Genomic DNA, 20578 nt, shown 5'->3' with positions numbered 1-20578 from the left:
AAGGGTTGCTTGGCATGGTACAAGGTGGTCACTTTAACTAGTGAACATCATATACTAGGCCAACTTCTCACAACACACAACCACACTGAACCAAAGAATTGTCACACAAAAGCAATCTGAAACCTTAGCACCTATGTTGCTGCGGCACCGGCTCACAAAGAAGTGAGTGCATGAGACTGGATGACAGTATAATCTCCTAGTTGCACTTGCTATGCTATTGCTATGCTATGCTATAAAATTTGCTTTTGTAGCTAGCACATGGTCATGAATGATCAGATCATCTTCTGTTACTGAGAACTGCAGTCACAGGTCTGTCTCCGGTTAGGGCCCTTCCATTTCTAGTGCTTTGCAGTAGTTTCTCGTTGCTAAAATGGGTGTAATTTCTGATATTTATGTTTCACTCGTCTTCATTGCTCGATTTTCCTCGTGAGAAAGTGTCACTCATAGTTGTTGAAATGTCACTCATAATTACAGTGAAATAAAAAAATGTCACATGGCATTCTGAAACCTTAGCAGCTATGCCTCACCTCATCTGTAGAGAGCCTGTTGTGTGTCTCACTCTCTAAAGCAGCTGCAGTGTGCAACCTGCTCCGAGCTCCTAGTCTGACACAGGACTGAAGAGAAACAAAGTAACAAGTTACATTGTTTCTCTTCAGTCAGAGTCAGACCCCGAAAAAGGGATAGGGGCCCCAGAGACAGCACTGCTCAGGACCCTGAGAAGGGTGCGGCCCCAGAGAGAGTATTCTCCACAGGGCTCTGCTCAGGACCCTGATAGGGGTGGGGGGGGGGGGGGGGCACAGAGAGCATTGTCTTCAGGGCACTGCTCAGGACCCTGACGAGGGTGGGGGTGGGGACCCTAGAGAGAACATTCTCCTTAGGATGCTGCTCATGACCCTGACAAGAGTGGGGCCCTCAGAGAGAGCATTCTCCACAGGGCACTGCTCAGGTCTCTGACAAGGGTGGGGGCCCCAGAGAGAGCGTTCTCCTCAGGGCACTGCTCCTCAGGACCCTGACAAGGGTGGAGCCCCAGAGAGAGCATTCTCCACAGGGATAGGGGCCCCAGAGAAAGCATTCTCCTCAGGGCACTGCTCAGGACCATGACAAGGGTGGGGCCCCAGAGAAAGCATTCTCCTCAGTGCACTGCTCAGGACCCTGACAAGGGTGGGGGTGGGGTCCCAGAGAGAGCATTCTCCACAGGGCACTGCTCAGGACCCTGACAAGGGCGGGGGCCCCAGAGAGAGCACTGCTCAGGACCCTGACAAGGGTGGGGGCTTTAGAGAGAGCATTCTCCTCAGGGCACTGCTCAAGACCCTGACAAGGGCGGGGGTCCCAGAGAGAGCATTCTCCTCAGGGCACTGCTCAGGACCCTGACAAGGGTGGGGGCTCCAGAGAGAGCATTCTCCACAGGGCACTGCTCAGGACCCTGACAAGGGTGGGTGCTCCAGAGAGAGCATTCTCCACAGGGCACTGCTCAGGACCCTGACAAGGGCGGGGCCCCAGAGAGAGCATTCTCCTCAGGGCTCTGCTCAGGACCCTGATAAGGGTGGGTGCCCTCAGACAGAGCATTCTCCACAGGGCACTGCTCAGGACCCTGACAAGAGTGGGGCCCCAGAGAGCATTCTTTAGAGGGCCCTCTAAGGACCCTGACAAGGATGGGGACCCTCAGAGAGAGCATTCTCCTCCGGGCACTGCTCAGGACCCTGACAAGTGTGGGGATTGGGGCCCCAGAGAGAGCATTCTTCACAGGGCCCTCTCAGGACCCTGACAAGGGTGGGCGTGGGACCCCCAGAGAAAGCATTCCCCACAGGGCACTGCTCAGGACCCTGACAAGGGTGGGGGCCCCAGATAGAGCATTCTCCTCAGGGCACTGCTCAGGACCCTGACAAGGGTGGGTGCCCCAGAGAGAGTATTCTCCTCAGGGTACTGCTCTGGACCCTGACAAGGGTGGGGGCCCCAAAGAGAGCATTCTCCTCAGGGCACTGCTCAGGACCCTGACAAGGGTGGGCGTGGGGCCCCAGAGAGAGCATTCTCGTTAGGACACTGCTCAGGGCCCTGACAATGGTGGGGGCCCCAGAGAGACCATTCTACTCAAGGCACAGCTCAGGACCCTGACAAGGGTGGGGCCCCCAGAGAGAGCATGCTCCTGAGGGCACTGCTCAGGACCTTGACAAGGGTGGGGGCCCCAGAGAGAGCATTCTCCACAGGGCACTGCTCAGGTCCCTGACAAGGGTGGGGTCCCCAGACAGAGCATTCTCCTCAGGGCACTGCTCAGGACCCTGACAAGGGTGGGGGCCCTCAGAGAGAGCATTCTCCACAGAGCACTACTCAGGACCCTGACAAGGGTGGGGGCCCCTAAAGAGAGCATTCTCCTCAGGGCTCTGCTCAGGACCCTGACAAGGGTGGTGGCCCCAGAGAGAGCATTCCCCATAGGGTACTGCTCAGGACCCTGACAAGGGTTGGGGCCCCAGAGAGAGCATTCTCCTCAGGGCTCTGCTCAGGACCCTAACAAGGGTGGGGGCCCCGGAGAGAGCATTCTCCTCAGGGCACTGCTCAGGACCCTGACAAGGGGGGAGGCCCCAGAGAGAGCATTCTCCTCAGGGCACTGCTCAGGACCCTGACAAGGGTGGGGGCCCCAGAGAGAGCATTCTCCACAGGGCACTGCTCAGGACCCTGACAACGGTGGAGTTCCCAGACAGAGCATTCTCCTCAGGGCACTGCTCAGGACCCTGACAAGGGTGGGGGCCCTCAGAGAGAGCATTCTCCTCAGGGCACTGCTCCTATGAGATGGGACAAGGCAGCACAATGCTGACTGGGGCAGGATAATGTTTGCAGCTCCAGGAACAGGATCTGGTGGGACGCATTTGAAGGTAGACAAGCATTTGCCATGCAATTGGTCTCGCATTTGTGAGAGTTAGAGCTATTGATGTAGTAAAGGACAATGTATTTTACCTATGCGTTTTCTGTTTGGAGTGGAGTGAATGTGTGTGGTGTCAAGTGGACATATGCGGTTTGGATTGGAATTGTTAGTTGTGGAATTGTGTTGTGTGGATTAGATCTGTGTGGTGAAATAATGTTGCATGGTGTGCAGTGTAATTATGTGGATAGTAATTATGTGGTATCGAGTGTACTGGAATTATGTGGAGTGGGATTGTGTGTCATGGAGTGGGATTGTGTGTCTTGGAGTGAGATTATCTGGAATGGTATATTGTGTTGTGGAGTGGTATATAGTGGAGTTTACTTATGTGGTGTGCTGTTAAATATTGTAGCATGATGTGGAATTTTGTGGTGTAGATTGGATGTGTGTGGTGTGTTGTGTAATTGTGTTGTTGGTTTGAATTATGTAGTTTGTGGTTGAATTATGTGGTGTGGAATGGAAATGTGTAGAGTTATGTGTAGAGTTGTATTGTGTGACGTGGAAGTGTGAGCTTTTGAGTGAAAATTATGTTGAGTATGAGGCATGGTGTGAAGTGTAGTTATGTGGAATGTTACTACGTGGCATAGACTGGATTTATGTGGAGTGTATTTATGCAATATGGAGTAGAACATAATTATGTGGAGGTTAATTATGTGGTGCTGAGTGGTATTATGTGGAGTGTAATTATCTTGTGTGATGAATTATGTGGGAACGAATTGTGGAATTGTGTGATGTGTGGAATTATGTGGCATGGTGTGCTGTATAATTGCGCAGGGTGGAATTATGCAGCATGTTGCAGAGTTGTATTTTGTGGAGGGTAATTATGTGATTTGGAGTGGAGTGTAAATATGTTGTGTGAAGTATAATTATGTTTAGTTGGATTGTGTTGTGTGTAGTGTAATTATGTGGTTTGGAGTGGTATTAAGTTGTGTGGAATGTTCTTATGTGATGTGGAATCATGTGGTATGGAGGGAAGTGGAAATATGTGTTTTTTTAATTTTTAGGATTGTAATTATGTAGTGAGGAATGTTGTAGGGTTAAATTATTTATCCTTGAATCGTGTGGCATGGAATTATGAGATGTTCAAATGTGCTGTGTGTGTTAGAATTAGGTGACGTGGATTTGAACAAGCTGTGCACGCTAAGGTTTTTATGTCATGGGGTATAAAGTTGACGATTGTCTATCTTTCTTTGTAAAAATAATATGGGCTGTTTCTTTACCTTTCAGGACATTTCTGAACAATTTGTAAAGCTAAATTGTATTGTGTGCGCATGGAGGGAAGAACGAGTGTCTGGCAGACATGCAAAAAATAATCCTAGGTCTCACACTTCTAAGCAGTAATTTCAATCCTAGAATGAGTTACCTGTTTGCTTTACAACAACAGTTAGTAAAACAAGCAAGTGCTTTGCCAGCCTATATAAGGAGCAAAGGTTTTAAAGGGACTTGTTTTTGTGCAAGGCATTGCTTTTCCCAGTTCACGGAAGGGATAAAAAAACATCTCCAGATAATAATAGGGTTGACAGGATGGTGTGATAGCAGAATATTGATACGTGTGGATCTGCTGAGGACTGCGGGCAGCAAATGCGTGATACGCTATTTGTTTAAGAAAATACTATATATTTTTTCCGTTACCCTCCATTAGTTATTAGTAACGAAGGGGGAAGAGAAGTGTTCACCGACAGCATTCGGTTAGTCTTAGGGAGACAAAGAATGCCGTGGTAGATGCCGCCCAGAAGGCATAGGTATATGTATCAGGAGCTGCCAAAGAAAGGAAGTGGAAATGCGCTTTAGACGTTGCCGGTATTGATGGCTACTGTGCGTTTGCAGACTTCGCTGGGCTGACAGTTGATGGGGAAATGCTACATTGTCACTGTAGGTTTAATTACATAAATTGCGCATTCTCTCTGGTGTTTGTCCTTGGGGTACTTGCTGACTGGTGCTACATATGGGATCAGGTTTGCCTTTGACAGGAGGTATGCTTTAGTGGGGTACATAGTGTAAATTAATGTTGGCATGAGAAAACAAAAATCGGCCCCTTTGTACATTTAATATTATTGTGTGCATCATGCAGAGGATGAAAAGTAGCAGGAACGGCTTTGATGCCGTAGAGGCTAGCAGGAAGATCTGTTTTGGGGTGGTCAGTTGCAGAGATCGTTGAACATGTGTTAAACTACCACAGTGGAATTGGGGAGGGCAGCAGCTGCAAGGTTCTTTCTGTACTGGTAGGCAGTGGTTAGATGGGGAGCGGCCATTAGTCTTTCTGTCGGTGGTAGACAGGAGAGCAGTGGGCGGCGATCACTGGTTCGCAGTGACATCTAAGGGGTGGTTTTAAAGGCGGTGGAAAAGCATAATTGCGGGTTTCGTAGGGGTGAGAGTAGAGTGTAATGGATGAGTTAGTAGCAGGCACGATGGCAGTGGTCTGTGTTTGGAGGTGGTTAACTGAGCGGGCTTCGCCTGGAGGTGGGTCATCAAGTAGGAAGATGTGTTTGGTGGGCCGGCTGGAGGCAGTGTTATGAAACTTTGCTGGAGGGCGCACCAGCAGTATTTACTGATGTAAGTAAATCGCCTGATGAGAGGGCGGATGTGACCAATGGAGGACCCAGAATCCTTTTTTTATGGCTGGGGTGAGCCCCTGCTTATGGCAGGTCGCTGGCCTAAGAGCTCTTGACTAGCGCGGAGAATGGGGGCCCCCTCCATGTACTTTGCAGGGGGGCCCCCTCAAGTTTCGTTACGCCACTGCTTAAGGGGTGTCGTTCAATGTGAGATAATCACGGATGGCTTGAGGGATCTGTTTCACCACCTCGGGGAGCTGCAGCAATGTGTCCCTCAGTTGCCAAGTCCGTGCAGGGCGGTCCATTGGGGGGAATTGTCATTGTAAGTGATATTGCTGCATGATCTGACAATGCAGCTGGAAGTATTTCGGACTCCGAGGTTAGTGTGTATATGTCTTTTGTACCTAGGAAGTAATCTAACCTAGTGTAGGTTTTATGCAGGAGAAAATGAGTATTCACGTGCATGTTTGTGAAACACTCTCCATAGATCCTGGAGCCTCATGTCCTTATGCTACCTATGCTCCTCCTCGACAATGCCCCCGTCTGGCCATGTCTATGTGTCGTCCTGTTCAGATCATTATCCAAGACTAAGTTGAGATCCCTCCCCCCTCCCACACGAGGACCCACCTCTCCTGTGTGAACAGCACCTCAGACAGTGCAGAATGTATAAAAGCCTCTTGTCCCTCATTTGGTTGCAAACCACGAAAGACCAGTTATTGAAGGGGAGTTGAAAGGTAAGGAAGTGGCCCTTTGCTTCTGCCACCTTGGAACCCCCTTTCCCCTTAAAGGAGTGGGCCACCAGAATGGCCACTCCTGCAGTCTTAGTGGATGCGGAGAAGAACTGGTGTGGAAAGGTGCGGTGCATAAGCAAAATCTGTGACAGTCCTTTGAAAGGAGATGTGTCTCTTGGAGTAGGTATATATCTGTCCCTGATTTCTCCAGGTAGTATAAGACCACTTTGCACTTGACTAATAAGGCCTTTAACATTAAGGGTGAAGACCATAAAGGTAGTTGTCTTCATTATGTTTTAAGATGAACCGAGCAGCTACATCAAACATCATTTTGTGTCCAGTGAAAAGGCATGTATTGAATACCTTGGTCCTTACTAGTGCGATATATGTACCGTGTTGTGACTGCTGTAGACAGGAGAATAACCCCAAACTAAGAAAAAAACAGCAAGATAACAGATAAAAATGAGAACCTAAGTATTCAATCAAAAAAAAGTGGACCTATTGTTCCAAATATCCAGTGTAGAGGGTCCCAAACAGTAGCCACAGTTCCCCGTCCCTCTGACCCGCCACTCAGGCAACCATCAATGCAATTGGTGATAGTTACATGCCCAGACGTGTCATGGAGAGTCAAGTCTTAGCCAGCACCGCAGTAATCCACTCCAACACTGTCTGTTGTCTCTTGGCAATCGTTGCAGGGTCCGGGTTGGAATCTCCACTTCCCCACCCCACGCCAACAAGAGCGGCGGTTTGCTGAACGGGACGGGGGTCCCTGATGGTGAGTCATTAGCAGCCAAGTCTATGTCCAGAACTCGACACGTTTCCTTCAGAGATCGCAGTTGGGAATGTTTTCCCTCCGTGCGAAAGATGAGGCGGAATGGGTGCCCCCCATTCTCCATACATGAGAAGTGGCCGGTCTAAAAGCTTGTCTTTTCTGTAAGGTAATCACTGTCAAGTCCTGATAGTGTGTTAGTGATTGGTCCCTGAAGGTGATGGGATGCTTCTCCCGAGCCCTGTGCAAGATATTTTCCTTCACCTGGAAATCGTGGATACAGAACAAAATGTCTGCAGGAGGGGCTGATTCAGATCGCTGTAGGCCAGCTCTATCTGCTCGATCAATTTTTATCTCCAGGTCCGGGGGGGCTTCCAGCATGGCACGAAAGAGATCTGTGACGTATCAGATGAGATCCTCGCCTTCCGCTTTCAATGGTATGCCTCTAATTCGTATATTATTCCGAGGGGATCTATTCTGGAGATCCTCATCATGGGCCTGGAGATCAATCTGTTGATCGCGAAAGAGAATAATTTCCTGCTGCAGGGCCTTTACGTCTTCTGACTGGCCAATTCCCTGCTTCTCCACAGTGGCTACGTGGTCCTTGAGGGAGTCGAGGTCTCTCCGAATCGCCCTGATATAATTGGAACGGTCCTTTTTGACTGCCTGCAGGTCCTCTCTAAGAGACGTGAAGAGGGATTTGAGAAAGGAGTGGGTCACCGGTTCCTCCATTGCATTGTCATGCATCTTGTTTGGATTAGACGCTGGGTGGTGGTCACTTTAAAAGGGATGGAGGTCACCAGCCGGCCTGGAGAGCATATCTTTAAGGTTGTGGTCTTCTTTGGCCCGGGCTGCTGCCATTGCACCTGGCTCCAAAAGGCACCCACTAGATCCGTGGCACATGTAGTTCCCTCGTACACTATGGCAGGAAAGAACCAAGCCTGTAAAACACCCAGTAGGTGTCTGGAATCAAAGGCCTAAGGGGGCGGGGGATGATGCGATCATGCACCACTACACCACTCCATACCCCTCTGCCCCAGGTGACCGAGCAGACAAACGGTGCGGGCGGAAGGTCGCCAAGTCCAATGTGATTCGCCATGCAGTTCGGATTCCACTCCATGTGGCAGTTCGAGAGCTAGAGATGCCAGTAGATGAGGGCGTAGGTCATTAAAGTCTGTGTTCAGACGTAGGAGAGACAAGTTCCATCTTAAATAGTGAAGGGTAGTGCGCATATACAGGTGTTCATAAGTCACCTTGTCGCCACGTTGAGCACATGCCAGTGGATGGAGAGGCGAAAGGGGAAAAATGGCGCCCAAAGGATAGCCACAAGGCTTTCACATGCATGGTTGTTCAGGCGGTGGGCATCCTCGAGTCCTGTACTCAAGTTTTTACCGACGGCGGGCAGCTCTTGTATAACAGGGTTGAACCCTGGGAGCCACTAAGGCGGAGGGCCCAGGTCCCCAGAAGTAGCAAGAGCAATAGGCCCCAGTGCGTATCTGCCGCAACTGTCGTGGCATTAGATGGCTTAGGCTGAAGAGACAGGGAAAGGCGTCTCACTCGTCCACCGTCTTGGCCCGACCCCATCCGTCCATTTTAACAGGACTGGCCACAACATCCTTAACCACTAGAATGCTGACCTCACGAATACTACTGCCACCGAGTCGGAGGTTTCGCTGAGAGCCTCAAATCAGCCAAACAAATGTTTTCAAAGAAGGAAGGGAGGGCAGAATGGCAGGTTCGTTTAACACTTGACGTATGAAGAATTTAATGGTCTCTCCAGTAGGCATGGTCGATAAGAAGATGGCAGGCTAAATTCGAATGACTTATCATTTGTCATGGCCCTTACAGCAGTCGGTGAATTATTTCATCATTAGGGAAGACGTGGCTATGCAATTTTTTTCACTGGATATGGCTTTTGGCTGGAGTAGGAGTTGTGGTGAGAGTGGACACTTAGGTGAGTTTGACATAAAGTCAGCCTTGCGATTCCTGTGTGTGAACCTATTGGATTTCGAGCTTCCAGGAATCTTTATTTTTTAAGACCAGTTTTTGGTAGATATGTGGTTACCCATTGGGTGTCCGGTACATGTAAATTATTTGAGAGTGTCAGCTGCTTCTTACAGAGGTATTTTTCTTTGAGAACAGGACATTACAGAGTGAATTCTTATCTGGACGATTTTCTGTCCATGGGGCATGCCCAGTTGGACGAGTGTGCTAGAGAACTTAGGACGTATCAGTTGTTGACAGATGCTTCGGGCATCCCCACAGCACCGGAAAAGACAGAAGGATGAAATACCACGCTAATGTATTTTGGGGACTGAAATTGACTTGGTGACCGTGGTGTCTCGTCTTCAAGATGCAAACGTTAAAGAATGAACAAGGTTATTGGAAGATACTACTTCTGCAAAAATTGGAGCCAAGATGCAAAAGCTGTGAGGTCATCTAAACTTGTAAGCATAGTGAGATCAGGAAAACCTTACTACAGGCGGCTACCTGTTGCCTCATATGGTGCACCGTTGCCACTTCATACTTCATTAGCAGTTACAGGGGATTTAGAAATGGGGCTCATTTTCCTATCCACAACCAAAAGAAGCCCCCCTTTGTGCAACCTCAGTTCTATATCGACCTCAGTTAATTCCGCCCTGGACTCAATTGAGGTGCGCAGAGAAAAGAAATAAATGATTGCTTTTTTTACAACAAGGAGACAGTGTTGTATAGTTTTTATGTGCTAGAATTGGTCACTGTATTCATTTCTTACTGCATCTCAATTGAGTCCAGGGCAGAATTAATGGCGGTCGATATAGGACGTTGCACGAAGGGGAGCTTCTTTTAGCTGTGGCATAACCCACCCTGTCCCTTTTGGCATAAAAGGGTGACTCTCTGTATACTCAGAGCTAATTGTTCTAGAACATTTCAATGGTATGCCCTAATGGTTCCTGAAATATGGGGGCAATCCAGATATTTTCCAAAGTGGCTTGTTCTGGGACAGCAGGTGGTGTTCTGGATGATGGCCTCAGACTCGGCTACAACAGCGGCGAAGCATCGCTTCTCTGCTGCTGGTCGCCATATTGCCTTGGGGTCAAGAATTGTCTAACAAGAACGTGACCTTCAACGTAGATACAACTTGTTAATGGAGAACAAGTTAGAGACATTAGACTGCTGCATTTGTTACAGGGGTTCATGGGGTTGTTTCACATTGAATTCAGAGCAAGACGTGCCAGGTATGAACAATAATACAGCAGGTGCTTTGTCTTGTGCACAGTGGCATGGATTCCTTGGACGCGCACTGGCAGCGGGTGCTCAGAAGACGGAGGTACCATTAGAGATCTGGGCTCCAGGAGACCAAGAATGATTCAGCAGACTGAGCAGTCTTCAGCCCTCTCAACAAGAGCTTATCGTCAGGCTTGGGAGGAATGTATTGCAGGAGGGGCATGGCAGAGAGGTTATGATGAACAAAGTTTGGTGGTAAGGGGCAAGGATGCGGGATCTTTTATATTGCAGGTTATGGAAAAGGCTTTGTCTGCTGTGAATATAGCAGGGAAACTAGAAGGCATTCCATTTTATGGCAAGATGTCCTAGGGTTACGAGCTATCGGTAGACAAACACGGCAGTCAAATTTGAAAGGACTGAAGAGTAGGACAGGTCACCACGAAGTAGGGCACCGATATCAGCGAACCTTCTGGTTTTGATTTTAGCTAAATTAAAGCACATATGTCTTTTGTTTGGTTTTAATTTTCTTCTTCAATTTCTGAATGGTATGGCTGTTTTTGGGGGCATTTAGAGTTTTTAAGCTGTTGGGTAATGCCAGTTTCTTTAGCAGGATATTTGAAGTGCAGATGCAGGGTCAGATGCTACATATTTGTCTGAGGAGATCAAAAAAGTGGACGACAGTGGTATTGGGGAAGGGGCAATATTTTGCCACCAGGATGGACAACATTTAACTTCCTTCCAGCCTTTGGCAGCTCTGCATAAGGGCTTCAACATTTGCACAGGAACTCTCAGGGTTTCAGTACTTACTCCTTAAGGGTGGGAGCAGCCTTTGAAGTGCACTGTGTGTGCATGTGGGGAGAAGATATCTGGAGATTTGGGAGATGGAAGTCAGTCTGTTGTTGGTGCTATATTCGGAATGTTGATGCTGCTTGATCGCAGGTTCATGTATCTAATTTGTCTTTTCTCTTTTCAGGTTATGCTGTGTGCGTGGACAGTGTTATTTACCATTTGAATAGTTGACTATTTTATTTGCTGGTTGGAGAAGCAGGTGAAGAAGTGGCATATGGTGTGGGGCTTGGCTTTCGCTTTGAATATCCTGAAATGGGGAGGTAAGAGCTGGAACCAGTTGTTACTGTGGCGGTCAGAATTGGTGACACCTTGTGTGTGTCTGGACATGTTAATCCATCTGGGAGAGAATGACTTGTTTGAAAATTATGAAGGAGTATTTGAGGTTGTGAGGATTGTGGTGTGTTATATGTGTAGTTGTGTGACCTCACCATGTAATACACTCACAAAAACTACTTGAGTCCAGTCAGGCTCGTTTGTGAGACCTCGAGCTCAAACCTTGCTAGCTATGGCTGTGAGCAGTCAGGCTTTAGAAAAAGGAACAAGAGTAAAGCATTTAGATGCACCAAACATGACATTAGAAAGTAACAAAACATGAAAGAAATATGACCCCAATTTATAACAATAGCTTGTATGTTTATGGACTACCGCAGCAGGGGTAGTCCAGCGGTAGTTGCAGCCTCTCTTGCTAGATCCAGAGGTCAGCAGGACAGTCCTTCTTCGGTACTTCTCCAAGCCAGAAGTGATCCGAGGTTGGGGCACAGCCACATGCTTTATCGCGAGTGACAACTTACAGCAATGTGTGGCATCTAGATATCCCAGAGTGCACTATTCAGTCCACTATCAAGATGTCAGGACCCCTCTGCCTGTATAGCTTGGTAGCCCACCCTAGAGGTGTGGCTACCTGAGGGCTACTTGCCCATGCAAAGATCGATTTGGCAAATGATTTCCCCTCTCTGCCCCTCATGCCAATCTGTCTACATGAACAAAGGAGCAGCCCCTCTCAAGTGTGTCCATCATTTGTTCTTCAAAGGTGGCACCCTTTGAAGCTTGCCTTTAAGGCGCGCACCCTGTGTGGCTTCCTGCCCGTTAAAAGTGACACCTTTTCCAACTGTAGGCTCGATTGTGCCTGGAATTCATTTACACCACTCTCCATGAGGGCAAAAAGTCATCTGGTGGCCAGCAACTGCGCAGGTACTGGAAAGCAAGGGCTACAGAGTGGCAAATTTCTAAAAGTTGCCTTGGCATAATATTTACATTAAATTCAACTTGGGACAACATGTTGTATTCAATGCAATGAATATTTTGATACCAGGAATTATTATTCTCCGCAGCCCTATTCAGAAGTCAGCACAGCTACGAGTGGTCAGTATGTAACCCTGTACTCGCCAATGGAGCTACCGTCCTTTCCAGAGTAAAACAACAATTTAGTGTATTTACTGTTAGGACATATAACGTTACACTTACTAATTTACAGCATCCTGCTTGCGGGCCTGACAGGCAGAACTTAGGGTAACTTACATACATTCAAAGAGGATATGGTGACTTTGTCATGGGTGAAATGGCAAAGTCGAGTCCGCAGTCAAAAGCTCTTCCAGGCAACAGTGGCAGGCTGGGGGTCACGTTTTACGCTGTCACTCGCAGGGTGGCACAATGAGTGCTGCAGCCCTGGAGGGACAGTTTAACTTACAGGCCCTGGGCACCATTACTATGGCTTATAAGTAAGTTAACCTATGCTAATTGAGTATAGCCAATCAACCATATCTTTTCATACAGCTTAGGGTACTGGCACAGAGGTCTGGTTGCCAAGCCTCAGTGCACTTTCACAGTTGAAAAACCAGCAGCCTCAGACAAAAATCTGGGGGGTGATCATGCAAAAAGAGCCATTTACTTACAGAGGCCGAACGCACGTTCTGGGTCAGGGACTCATCTTTTGAACAGAACGAATAGTGAGAGGGGTATGGAACGGGGCACGGACACACAAAGCAATGGAGAGTGCTCCTAGCAAAGAAACTGGGGGCATATTAGCAAGCAAATGCAAAATGCCCTTAGCGCATTTTTTATTTTATCGCTTTCTACTGCTGGAGTACATCGCCCAGTTAGCGGCGTATTATCAGAAAAAAAATAGCAATAAGAAAAAGCTTGCTACTAATATGCAAGTGTGTTCTTTTTTTTTTTTTTTTGTTTAAAACCTTTATTCAATAGAGAAAGTCAGCACACAGCATGTTGCCTACAACCACTGCGGGCCGGCAGCGTAGCATAAAAGCAGGGGGAGAAAGGGGTACACAGCGAAATGCCAATAACCCGAAAGGGCCAGCCGCACACCAGTATAGATCGGTTTTGCATTTTATTAGAACAAAAATATTATTAGTCAATAATAAAAAATAAAAAAAATAAAACATAAAAACAACAGCAACGAACAACCCCAGCCCACACTAATCTCACGGTAAGAGCAGTAGTCCAAGAATGGAAATCTCAAAACGATCCAAGGAGCTTCTTGCCCAATAGAACTTAGTCCCAGATGCAAAATCACTACCATGAATATTTCCACAACATCATTATCCGCTCTATAAGCGGTCTCCCTGACACACTAAGACCGCAGCCGGTCTCCTATGTTCCTCATCCGACTCGCCAGCCGCCACAGGCCGCCGGGCTCCAGGTGGCCATAAGGGCAGCAGGCGGGCGCGCCAGCCCAGGATGTCTAAAGGGGCCTCCACCCGCCCCAGCCTACAGCAATCCCCAAGGGGCGCAAAGATCGTCCGCCCCATCCACGCGTGCTACTCGGTCTCCAATCCAGTCAGGGAGGAGGGGGTCGCCTCATCAGGCAGCAGAGGGTTCAGCAATAGATACGCCTTGAAAGGGCCCCACAGGTCCCGGGGTCGGGAGCCAGTCGGAAGGAGGTCAGAGTAAAGGGCAAGCTGGTCCTGCCAAAGGATCATTGTGTCTAGCCAATCTTTAAATTTAGGTGCTCGTCCCCTTCCCCATCTGCAGGCGACTCTCCACTTGCCGAGAAGAAAGCACAGCGAGGCTAACCTCCTATGGGGCACCGGGAGCTTCTCCGTATAACCCAAAATGCCCATCAGCGGAGTTGGCGGGATCGAGACCCCCAGAATTGTCCCCACCGCCTCAAAGACCTGCTCCCGGTATGCCTGAAGGGCCGGGCAGCTCCAAGCCAAGTGCAGCATGTCAGCACAGTCTGTCCAGCATCTATCACATCTAGCGTCCTCCCGTAGCCCAAACCTGTGCAATCTAGCAGGGGTGTAATAGTATCTTTGCAGGAACTTGAAGTGCGTGATGCGCAGTGTGGTAAATAAAATTCCTTTACCTGGACTTAATTTGATACAGAAACATAATAAAATAGCTCAGTAAAATGAGAGGCAGAATCCGTGGTATTAGAGGTTCGGAATGGGCTTTATTCCAGTGATCGATTATAATCGGTTGCTCCAAGTTCCATCACCACGGAGGTTCAGGAAGTGAAGTACATACATTATTGACATGAAATGACTTTTATAGTACATACATTACAATGAAGCGAATGCAGTAGGCGTAACAATTGATAAGGAAAATGACGATTTATCTGCGTAACCAAAAATGGGTGTAATAAGGAGTAAAAAGGAACATAATTGGTTATGATGTCACATATAGGTGGATCTATAAGATAATACTTGGCATAGATGCGCGCGCAGCAACATGACGTGTAATTGACGTGTAACTAGGGGGTGAAGGGGACTTGACGTTTAGCTCTACATGTGGAGACAAGAAGTCTGGGGGGTCAAGTCAACCTAATCCCAAATCATATCTAACATCCTATGTTTAAAGAACTATGTTATCCACAAAAGAAGGACTCTCGGACAGAATCTATTCTATACTGACTGTGCGTGCGTGTACAAGCGTCTAAGTGTCTACACTAAATGCGAGGGGATAGGAATCTTCCATAGTAACAGGACTATGAATTACTTGCATAAAGACAGGGAAGCCGGGCCTTTTGCTCGGTAGCTGGAAGAATGTTTACTTAAACTATTAGGCAGGAATGCATCGGCTGAGGGGGAAGCAGATAATTCGAAGGTGAAATACAGTTCTTGGCAGAGAATAGGCTGATGTCAGGCTTCGTGAGCCGCGCAGAGAATGAGACAAAGTTCATGGTCACAGATGCAGGCTCAGACTGGAGCTTTCAGAGGCAGAAGGCAAGAAGAGTTTGATGACAGAATCAGGGCCTACTTGCCTGGACTGCAAAATGGAGTAACTGAGCTGGAGGGAACATACATGTACTTGTGATTCATACATGAAACCGTTGGGGTCCAAGATAGGGGACATAACTGATCAGAAAAATCCATATTTCCACATTCCCTCCTTGTCCCCTACTTGCCCGTTAAGAGATATCAATCTTCATTAATCCATTGATCTGTTCATATAACATCATTTGTTCTTCTTTCTTCTTCCGTGACGAATGGAATCTTGGTGGTGGAATACACGATGTGGCACACAGACCACAGATCGCTGGTCCACATTGTAGACATAGACAGCAACTGAATAGTATGAGAAGGCCAATACCTAGGAAGGATAGAACTCTCCATCCCCAGGCTGATATCACACTCCAAAACCAACTGGACCAAGTCCAAGTGCCTGGGTTCTGGTGTATCTGGTTTACAATCTTATGAAGGCGAGTTATGGCTTTATATACTGATGGCGAATTTTCTGGTATGAATACGCAGCAGCTTGATCCGATGACCCTACAAGCTCCGCCCCTATCAGCCAGGATGACGTCAAGGACAAGACGATTTTGAAGCACAACAATCCGCATAGCAGACTGCTCTTCTGTTAAATTGCCTAGGGCGGAAATAGTCTCATTCACTACTGCTTCAAGGGTTCTAGTTAATCTACGTATCAGTTTACTATTAGTAACAGTACCTATATAGGGAAAGATGCCTTTATTGAAATCTGTGTATTTTTCCCATGCTGTTTCAGTGTAATCGACAATTGGGAGATCTCTCCGTTCTCTGTTGTGTACCAAATGAATATTTCTGTAATAATCAGGAGGAGCTAGGAAAACAGGTGGCAAAAGGAATGCAATGTAGCAGGTACCATCCCAATCTAGAGGTAGACGCATATATGCTGTCTGACCACATATAAAGTAGGAGTGGCGATAAGCTCTAAATGAAGATTTGCCTTGATCACTGAATTCTACTATAGTAGTGCATTTACTATGGCCCATATGTATGGAACCAACCTTTCTTACACACAATTCACCCTTCGCTGGGAATACTGACATGGTGGGTAAGACTAGTTCAACTTCGGATACGACATTTAGAATCATGAGATTAGGTGTAAAATTACCTAATCCATATACTTCATTTTCTAGATCAGTTCCTGTTCTTTTGGGGCGACCCTCCTTGTCAGGGTAGCAGACCTTGAGTAAAACTAGGTTCAGGTTTCCCCATACCCACTGATCTTGGTAAACTGCTGTGTCTGAGTCTATGGAATTGATTAAACTAAACCATGCTCCACAGGAGCCATTATGTGTAAATGGGTGTGGAAAGAATGGCAGGACTCCTTCATAATTCTGATAGGGAGGGAGCCGACCACACACCCAACAATTGGTTGCATTACTAGTCTGATGGGAATGATGTAACATACTAATGAAAGTGTTATTGCGCAGCGCAAGTCTATAAGACAATTCATGCGGAGGTAAGTCACTAAAAGAATGTTCTGCGGTAACATTGTAAACATGTCTAGAAATAGGGTAGTATATGTGCAACAATATACTTGCAGTAATTATTAAAAGACTCAAGAAAAACAAGATTAATAATGTCACTATGCAGTGGCTACGCAGTGATTTACAATACGCCTGTCGTTTCAACATTTTTCGCGACTGTCCATGATTCAGGTCTAGAGGATACATGTCAGAGACAAATTCAACCGCTTCACCTTGGAGAGGACTTAAACAATCAAATTGTCTGACGTTCTAGGCCTCAATGTTACTTTATAGAGTTCGGTTTCAGTCTTTTCAACCAAAGGAAGTTTTGAATCAGTCTGTGAGGGAGTGCAGGGCACAATGTCTATATCCGAGGATAGTCCATGAAATTTCTTGATATGACTTGAATGAATCCAGCCCTTGCGGCCCTCGATCTTCACGGCTGTCCTTGTGGTCAGCAGAACCAACTTGGGTGTCTTCCACCTGGGCTCCAGCTGAGTCTTTCGGTCGAAATTTCTCACCAATACAAGATCACCCGGAACTACGTCATGGGGTTTCACCTCAGTGTTGTCGGGAAAGGCTGCAGCTACCTGTGAACGACAAGATTGTAGTGCAGACATCAAGGAAGCCAAGTAATCTGTCAGCATATTACAGTCAACATCAGTTATTTTGCGTGGTATAGGCGTCCCCCACATATTTGGTGGTCTGCCGAAGATCACCTCATACGGGGATAGCCCTGTTCGAGAGTGTGCTACCATTCTCATGTAAAAGAGTGCAACTGGTAACGCTACTACCCAGTCGACACCTTTCTCTCTGCATATTTTGGACAATCTGATTTTCAGTATCTGGTTATGTCTTTCTACGAGACCTGCTGCCTCGGGGTGTCGGACACAGTGGAATTTCCACTGATATCCTAACAGAAGTGAAACATGTTTCATTAATTCGGATGAGAACGGCTGGCCGTTATCTGAGTAGACAACACGTGGTAAACCGTATCGTGGGAAGAATTCTCGAACCAACTGTTTGGCAGTAGTCGGGGCAGTGTAATCTGAAACCGGGTATGCCTCCGTCCAACGGGACAGAGCGCAGACAACTACGAGAACATATTTGAATCCTCGACATCGTTCCATCTGGATATATTCCATCTGGAGCACTTCAAAAGGGTGATCAGGAGGATGAAATCCACCCTGTTCTACGGGAACGCTTTTTCCTGGGTTAAACTGACAACAGATCATACAGGTACGGACCTTTTGTTTGGCTGCTGCTCGTAAATGTTTATTGAACCAAATGTGTTGAATGCTGTCTAGCATAGCTTTTTCTCCTAGATGTGCTGGACTATGTATAGTGTTAATTATAACTTGGACCATTGAATCAGGAAGGAACCACACAGACTTTTCCTTCATCATCCATCCTTGGTCCGTTTGGATCCCTCCTAATTCAGTCCATTTCTTTATTTCGTCTGGTGTAGCATGTGTCTGTATGTCAATTACGTCAAGAGTAGGATCTTTAACTGTCATACACTGTGTCGGTGTCGGGACTATTGTCTTTGTCATGTCGGATGTTTGAGTTTGAGCAGTCTGTTTAGCTGTTCTGTCGGCTAGATCATTGCCTTGGGAAATGATATCAGTAACCTTCGTATGAGCCTTACATTTCATAATTGATATTGCAGTGGGTAGATGTATTGCATCTAATAAGGCATGAATGAGGGGTCCGTGCTGAATGTGGGTACCGTGGGAAGTTAAATAACCTCTCTCTCGCCACAGCACGCCGAAGTCATGTACAACTCCGAATGCATAACGTGAATCAGTGTATATGTTGACTTTTTTATTTGTGGCTTGAATACAGGCTTGTGTCAGAGCGATGAGCTCTGCGGCTTGAGCTGACAAAGTATTTATACGATTAGTTTCAATGACTTTAGTATCTGTGGTGACTGCGTAAGCAGCCACTAACTCTCCTGTACTTGTTCTCATACATGAACCATCTACATACAATGTCAGGTCTGGATCTAACAATGGGACATCGGTTAAGTCTTGTCTGGGTTTCGTCGTGATTGTAATAACTTCAATACAGTCATGAGCTAGTGGGTCTGTTCCGGTTACTGGCAAAAGTGTGGCAGGATTCAATGTGTTACAGCGTCTGATTTCTATATGTGGCTGAAACAATGTAAGTTCGTACCCTGTAAGTCGCGCTATAGTCAAGTGTTGTGTTTGCGTTCTATTTACGAGAACCTCTACTGCGTGTGGTACTTGAACTGTCAATGGATGTCCTAACACTATGGCATCGCTTTGTCTGATTGCTAAAGCTGTCGCCGCCACTGATTTCAGGCATGCAGGCAAAGCCTGAGCTACGGGATCTAATGTACTAGAAAAATAAGCACATGGTTTGTGTGCTCCTGCTTGTTCCTGTGTGAGTACTGACAAAGCAGTACCTTCGCGTTCTGTAACAAAGAGTGTAAACTGTTTTCTGTAACATGGTGTTGCTAAGACAGGTGCTTGACATAAAGCTTTCTTTAGGCTTTCAAAAGCTTGTGTATGTTCCTGAGTCCAAGGGAGAACAGTCGATGTGGCTGCCTCCTGTGTGGTTAACTGAATGAGTGGTTTTGCTAGAAATGCGTACTGAGGGATCCACTGCCTGCAATATGAAGTGAGACCTATGAAAGCCCGCACCTCCTTTTGTGTTTTGGGTGTTGGCATGTTAGCTATTAACTGAATGCGGTCCGGTGTAAGCTGCCTTCCCTCCTTGGACAGCGAGTGTCCAAGATAAACAACTCGCTGGACACAGAATTGCAGCTTAGAAGGGGACACCTTGTGCCCCTTTTCGGCTAGAAATTTTAAAACTGTCAGTGATGCTTTTTCACATTCCGGTTCGCTTCTCGCGGTGATCAGCAGATCATCGACATATTGAAGCAGAGCAGTGTTAACTGGCATGTGGATACTATCTAGTTCTCGTTTCAGTGCTTGGCTATAGATGCTGGGGCTTTCTGTAAATCCTTGAGGTGCGCGTGAGAATTTAAAGCTACGTCCATTTAAACTAAATCCGAACAAATATTGGCTCTCCGGATCTATTGGGACGCTGAAAAAAGCATTCTTGAGATCAATTACAGTAAAGAATGTTGCTTCGGAATCAATGGCTGTCAGTAATGACGAGATATCTGGGACCACAGGGAATTGTGGCACAATGCACTTGTTTAATTCGCGCAGATCAATAACCAATCGATATACTGGCGGGGCCTTTGGATCTGTTCGTTTAAGAATCGGAATTATCGGTGAATTACATACATTGGAGTCTGTTTCCACAACTACTCCTTGGGCAATGAGCTTGTCAATGATTTGTAGTAAAGCCACTACAGCATCTGGTGGTAACTTGTATTGTCGCATTCGTGGTAGCACCACTCCTGCCTTTAATGTAACTCGGTATGGTGTAATATTCATGCAACCAACATCAGTAGGGCCTTGTGCCCATAGACGTGTAGGTAAAGTCTGCAGTCGGGGATCCATGTCTCTAGACACATAGTGACCTTTAAAATCACGTAAAAACAACCTTACTCCTTCCGGAGAACAACATATTATAGCTCCTAGAGCTTTCAATGTCTTTATTCCTAACAGGTTTTCTGGACATGATTTAGTAAGCAATAAATCTGTAGTTCGGGTCAGAGGTCCTATCGTAAGTGGAAGAGGCTGTGATACTTCATTAACAATAGGTTTTCCTGAAAAACCAAGGGAAATATTCTGTGAGCCTGAGAGGGGTACCCCTGGAACTTCACTACGTTTTATAGTTGTTCGACTTGCCCCTGTATCGAGTAAAAATTTTCTATCTTGGCCTAATAATTCACTATGTACATAAGGTCCTTCTTGATCTACAGGAATC

At 46.8% G+C, this 20578-nt stretch overlaps 1 long non-coding RNA gene across 1 annotated transcript in view; it reads left to right on the top strand.

The window, feature by feature from the left end:
- LOC146869774 (uncharacterized) overlaps positions 1 to 20578 on the top strand; it is a 228315-nt gene that overhangs the window by 32882 nt on the left and 174855 nt on the right. The window contains exon 3 of the long non-coding RNA XR_014966095.1: positions 11147 to 11282. This is a non-coding gene — a long non-coding RNA (uncharacterized LOC146869774). The remainder of the gene's footprint in view (positions 1 to 11146; positions 11283 to 20578) is intronic.

Source organism: Triturus cristatus, chromosome 1_1 (assembly GCF_964204655.1).
Source record: "Triturus cristatus chromosome 1_1, aTriCri1.1, whole genome shotgun sequence".
NCBI lineage: Eukaryota > Metazoa > Chordata > Amphibia > Caudata > Salamandridae > Triturus > Triturus cristatus.
This window is presented reverse-complemented; position numbering and strand designations above follow the sequence as displayed.